This window comes from Myotis brandtii, unplaced genomic scaffold (assembly GCF_000412655.1).
Source record: "Myotis brandtii unplaced genomic scaffold, ASM41265v1 scaffold1145, whole genome shotgun sequence".
NCBI classification, from domain to species: Eukaryota; Metazoa; Chordata; class Mammalia; order Chiroptera; family Vespertilionidae; genus Myotis; species Myotis brandtii.
The window spans coordinates 282,836-289,657 of record NW_005353947.1 but is presented as its reverse complement, the minus strand read 5'-3'; the positions used below and the strand labels follow the sequence as shown (position 1 = coordinate 289,657).

Below are 6,822 nucleotides of genomic sequence, written 5' to 3'. Positions count from 1 at the left end.
TCAGAGCTGTAAATTTGTTGGCTGAAGCTCTCTGGCAAACATTTGTGTGTAAAAATTGAGTTGTTTTTTTACTACGACTGGATATCTTGCAGTTCCTGTTCTTCCTTTGCTTTGATATCCTAGTAAACCTGCAATTTCCTTTCATCCTTTAAGAAAGCCCTGTTAGAAGACAGTCTCATGAGGAAGTAGACCAGGGAGATGACAGTGGCACCAGCTCCCACACATGCCACAACAAAAAGGTGATAGGTCATGTAGAACCGATTTGTATAGCAGATGTTCTAGGACACAACCACATATTTTTCCTGGGAAAGCACTTAAAGGAATGATATACTGCAATGCTGATCTGCTCCACACTGACTGTCCTGTTGGTCTGGATGACTTTGATAACTTAACAAATTGACTATATTCTATAGAACTTAAACACGGCACCCCAGAGAAACCAAGCACTCTTAGCCAGGCCATTCCCACAACATAGATAAGGAAGAACAACATTCCAGGGATGCAATGGCCACAGACAGTTGTTTAAAACTCTCTGTATAGTTCTTTCTCTGCCCTTGTGCAGAAAAGAGTTCTCCCAACAGAGTGATAACATACAAAAAGAAAAAGAACACAATTCCATAAATAATATATTGCATGAGTGGTATTACCTCACTTAGCAAGGCATGGCCACTGGTGTTGGTAGAGAAGGGTTGCTCAAACTGAAAGCTTTTTCTTTAAGATCAGAAACAAGACAAGGATGTCCCCTTTCACTACTTTTATTTAACATACTATTGGAAGTTCTAGCCACAGCAATCAGATAAGAAAAAAGAAAAAGAAATAAAATGCATCCAAATTGGAAAGAAAGAAGTAAAACTCATTATTTGCAGGTGACATGATAGTATACATGGAGAACCCTAAATAATCCACCAAGAAACAATTAGACAAATAAATGAATTCATTAAAGTAACACACTACAAAATTAATATTCAGCTATCAGTTGCATTTTTATACACCAACTTGAGGCCCAGTGCACACAAATTTGTGCATGCAGGGTGGAGTCCCTCAGCCCGGCCTGCACACTCTGGCAGCCTGGGAGCCCTCAGGGGGTGTCCACCTGCTGGCTTAGGCCCACTCCCCATGGGTAGTGGGCCTAAGACATCAATCGGACATCCTTAGTGCTGCCGAGGAGGCCGGAGGAGGCAGGAGAGGCTCCTGCCACCGCCGCTGCGCTTGTAGCCATCAGCCCAGCTTGTGGCTGACCAGAGCTCCCACTGTGGGAGTGCAGTGACCAGCAGGGGGCAGCTTCTTCATTGAGCATGTGCCCCCTGGTGGTCAGTGCATGTCATAGTGACCAGTCCTTCCTGGTCATTCTGCCATTAGGGTCAATTTGCATATTACCATTTTATTATGTAGGATAACAAACTATCAGAAAGCAAAATTAAGAAAATCCCATTTCCAATTGCATCAAAATAATAAAATACCTAGGAATAAATTATCCAAGGAGGTAAAAGACTTAAATTCAGAAAACTATAAGACATTGAAGAAGGTACACATAAATAGAAGGATACACTGTGCTCATGGATGGGAAAAATTAACATTGTTACAATGTTCACATTGCCCAAAGCAATTTCCAGATTCAATGAAATCTCTATCAAAATACCAATGGTATTTTGAACAGAATAATCTGAATATTTCACAGAAACATAATTCTAAAATGTATACGGGATTACAAAAGAACCCAAATTGCCAAAGCAATCTTAACAACAACAACCACCCCCACCCCCAAGTTGGAGGTATGACACTGATATCAAATTATACTATCAGGGTATAGTAATCAAAACTGCAGAGTAATGACATAAAAAATAGGAACATATGTCAATGGAATAGATTACAGAATCTAGAAATAAACTAATGACTACATAATTAATCTATGACAAAGAAGGCAAGAATATACAATGGGTTAAAGCAGTCTATTTAATTAAATTGTGTTGGGAAAACTGGACAGACACATGCTAAAAATGAAATAGGATCACTGTTACACTATATATAAAAATAAACTCAAAATGGTTTAAACACTTAAATGTAAGACCTGAAACCATAAAACTTTTAGAAGAAAACATAGGCAGTAAAATTTCTGTTACCACTCTAAGTAATATGTTTTTCTTTTTAAAACTTTATTTCAACATAACTGTGCTTACAGAAATACACTCATATTGGTTAATAGAATGCAATTTAAGTTTAACTTATTTTACATGATTTGGACCAAAAACTTGGTACATGGCTTAAACATAAATAAAAAGGTTTGCAATGTTTTATTTTTCATCTATTACAAAGGTATATAAAAGATCCTCCAAAGGCTGCTAAAGCAGTCAGCAAGAACCTTGAGAAATTAACCTTTGGTTTGTCTTTGAAAAATAATACCTATTGCACTGTAAGTTTATAAAATTGATACAACAAAACAGTATTGCAATGTTTCAATGCAGGTTTACAAAGTTCAATAACTAACTAATGGATGCTGAAAAGAGTGGGGAAAGCCTATGTATACATGTGAAACTGAAAAGCTATTTTTTTTAGTCAATATTGCATGTAGATTGCAAATCTACACAAAGCAGGATTCAGATAATTTCCTGAATCTGAATTAACACTATCAGCTCAGTTTATCCGCTGAGGTCAAGAAGGAACTCCACACACTAGTTATTTTCTGATTTATGCAAAAAAGAGAATTATATTCCTTCCCCAGCTTTTCAGTCCAGAACTGATATACTACAGGCAAGGAAGTCCCTTCCATTGTCAACATTCATAGGGTGACATGTACAAGGTGTACTGGTTAGTAATGCGGATTTTTTCAATTAATGGAGTTACACATATATTGATATATATGTGATTTGATATGTATGCTATTTTGTTCTATTGACAACAAGCTTCAAAACTTCATATGTCAAATTTTCTGAAGCTGTTAACATCATAGATATTTTTACGCTTAAAATTTTTGAATTTGGTGCCAAAAAAAGAGCATTTTGTGGGAAGTTTTAATTCATTTTATTTTGAAGAAAAGTGCTGCTGAAAGTTATATACTTTGGGAAGCTTATGGTGAACATGCTCCATCTCAAGATACTTGTGAATGCTGGTTTAAATGCTTTAAAAGTGATGATTTCAAAAAAAAAAAAAAAAGAAAAGAAAGAAACAACAACAAAAAAAGTGATGATTTCGATGTGAAAGACAAAGAACGTCCAGGTCAATTTGAACCACCCTTTGATCGTAAAATGACCAGAATGGGCCAGAAGACACAGCAAAGTAATTTTGCTTCATGATAACGCACCATCACACACTTCAAAACCAGTTAAAGAAACATTAAAAAGATCTTTCCTGGGAAGTATTAACCCACCTGCTGTATTCACCACACCTTGCTCCTTCAAATTACCACTTGTTCTGATTGATGGCACACGCACTTTCTATGCAGCACTTTAAAATATATGAAGAAGTGGAAAATTGGGTCTCTGAATGGTTTGCCTCAAAAAAAGAAAAGTTCTATTGGAACAGTATCCACAAATTACATGAAAGATGTGGGAAATGTGTATCTAGCGATGGACATTACTTTGAATAAAAAAATTCTGATGTTTCTCTTGAAATTATCATGTTTTCTTTGATTACAAAATCTCCATTATTAACTGGTACACCTAGTAATGAGGTCTACTTGGGTTTAACTATAGTAATATGTTTTTTAATCTGTCACCTCAGGCAAGGGAAACAAAAGCAAATGGGACTACATAAATTATTCAAAAATGGCACAAATCTTCGTCCTCAAAACTATAATCTGACTTCATATGTGCTTTCAGAAGTGCTTTATGTGTACTTGCCATTATGTCACATAGCATATTAAAAACACATGTATTCCAGGATGAATAATGAATTAAATTGATAATCTTTACTGTTTAATAAAGAATTTTTTAAAATGAAACTAGTTATTTGTTTTAACTGATTAGAGTGCATGGCAGTGAAATATACAATGATCACTTATACAATTTCCTTGATTTGTGCTGAGGCAACAGCAGTTTGCCCACCATTGATTTTACACCATCTGTACAAATGTCAACACAGTGAAAAGAAGTATTTACCTCACAGACCCCCTGAAAGTTTCATGGAGAACCCTAGGTGTCTATGGACCATGCTTGGAGCACCATTGCTGTATATATTCCAATACTGCCCCTCCAAAATATGGGAACATAGATCTATTAGCTTTTTCATGGAGTCTAGGGTTTTCTATGTACAATATCATGTCATCTGCAAATTATGACAGTTTTAGTTCCTCCTTCCCAATTTGAATGCTTTTTATTTCTTCTTGTCTGACCACTGTGACTAGGACTTTCAGTAGTATGTTGAATAAGAGTGGTAAAAGTGGACATCCCTGTTTTGTTCCTGTTCTTAAGGGAAGTGCTTTTAGTTTTTGCCCACTGAATATGATATTGGCTGTGTGTTTATCATATATGGATTTTATTATGCTGTAGTGTGATCCCTCTATTCTCACTTTGCTGAGAGTTTTTATCAGAAATGGGTGTTGGATTTTATCAAACACTTTTTCCGTGATTTGTATCCTTCATTGTGTATATGTGATGTATCACATTTATTGATTTGTGAATATTGTACCAGCCTTGCATCCCTGGAATAAATTCCTTTTGGTTATGGTGTATGATTTTTTTAATGTATTTCTGGATCTGATTTGCTAATATTTTTTTGAGAATTTTTACATCTATTTTCATCAAGTTTATTGGCCTATAATTTTCATTTTTTTGTAGTGTCTTTATCTGGTTTTGGAATTAGGATAATGCTGGCCTCATAGAACGAGTAGATAAAAAAATGCTGTGGTTCCCACATTCTAGTAACCTTGGTTTCCTTCCAGATTTCTTAAACCATATCACCTTTAAAGCAGAAAATGTGAAGAGGATTAATAACCGTGTCATTTTCACTGATTATTTATTGATTAGCTGAAGCCCTGTCGTATATGCTCTGCAGCTACAAGAATGTAGAACACGTGGTCTTGTCTTCCAAGATCTTAGTATAAATTTAGGAAACCTGATGTATATAAACATAGCAATAATATTACAAAGCAGAACACTCAGAACATCAAGAGAGAGTTATAGAAGTTTGTTTTCAGGTTTTAGAGGAGGGAATACAATGACAGACTTATGTCTGAAATTGAAGAGTGAAATAGAAAGTTGCAATAAAAACAAAAGCGATGTAAATAGCACAGCATTGAAATGTGAGGGTGTGTGTTTTCCATCCACCAAGACACAGCGTGACTTCAACTGTTATTAAGATGCCAAGACATTTACATACAGAAATTCGCTAGGTAATGTTATTTGGTTATTATTATTGGTTAACGAATGCCAGTTGGTTAACTAATGTTATTTAGTTGTTACTGGTTAACTAATGCCCATACTGCATAAGGAAAATCCACTCCATAATGGTAGCGATGTAGCAGAGCGGTTATAAGGATGGGTTCAAAAGTCAAACTGCCTGGGGTTGAAGTGACAGCTTTATCAAGTGCAAACTTGGACATGTTTTTAACCTGCCTGTGTTTTCATGTCTTAATTTAAAAATGAGATGACAAACATAACTTCATCTAAGGGTTATTGTGAAGATTGAATGAAATAAACTTTGTAAAGCACATGAAACAATGTCTGATGTATAAAGTTTAACACATGCTGTTTTTTAAGAATAATAAAAGCAAGTGTGTTGATAACAACAACAAAAAAGCCATGGTACCTTTACACAATGGAATATTATGTGGCCATCAAAATGAAGAAAATTGTACCTTTTGTAACAGCATGGATGGACCTGGAGATTATGTTATATGAAATAAGCCAGTCAGAGAAAGAAATACCATATGATCTCACTTATATATGGAAACTAATGAACAAAATAAACTAATGAACAAAATTAGAACAAAAGCATGGATACATGGAACAGACTAATAGCTGTCAGGGGGGGAGTGGAGGTGAAACTAAAGAAAATATATGCATAACCCAGAGGCACAGACAACAGTGTGGTGATGGCTAGAAGGAAGGGAGGGAGGGGGCTGGGTGGAGGTGGGCAAAAGAGGGCAAAATGGAGACGTCTGTAATAGTGTCAACAATAAAAATAAAGTTAAAAAAATATGGGAAGATATAGTCTTTATCCTCTTACTTCAGCACCTGTTGTTTTAATAATGGCCACTGAGGTTGTTCATGTTCCTATATTTACAATCTTCCCTGCTGTAATGGTCAGGTGTTGAGAACCAAATCCCAAAACAAGGTATGCAAAAGGATAATTTGGGGAAGGAGCAGGAGGTGAGGAAAACCTTCAAGTTGTGTTTCAGGTCTTACACCTTTGAAAGGAAAGAGAGAAAGAAAGAGGCTTGAAGGAGGGTAAAAAGTAGTGTAAGAGACTTAGATTACAGGGCAAATCCAAGAGTGATTTGGCCAGGTCAATGGAGAGACTTCAGTCCAAAGCTCCATGTTCTTTCACAATGGGCCTGCCTTAATATCTCTACTATGGTCAGTCATTGGCTAGGTGAAACCCATGGGCAATAAGACCTTGGCAGTAGTGGTGGATCCAGAAGGGCAATGACTGGAGCTCTATTATGCTCCCTGAAACATGACAACTGAGTGGCACATTTTTTATGACCCCCCATGGCTCACCCTTTGCACCAAACAGATCCACTTCTCTAAGCATGTTTGGAAGTCTGGACAAAAACGGGGCCACATACTATACCTTAGAAGCTCAGGGAGGGACTGCATGGCAGGCTTTACTCAAACATCTAAAGTAACCACATAGGATAGTCTGAAATTAAAACTTCCTAGCTAA

General features: G+C 36.3%; 1 pseudogene; it reads right to left on the bottom strand.

Annotated features, from left to right (window-relative positions):
* LOC102262842 lies at positions 1 to 5,536 on the bottom strand (annotated as a pseudogene).
* Positions 5,537 to 6,822: the final 1,286 nt, after the last annotated feature.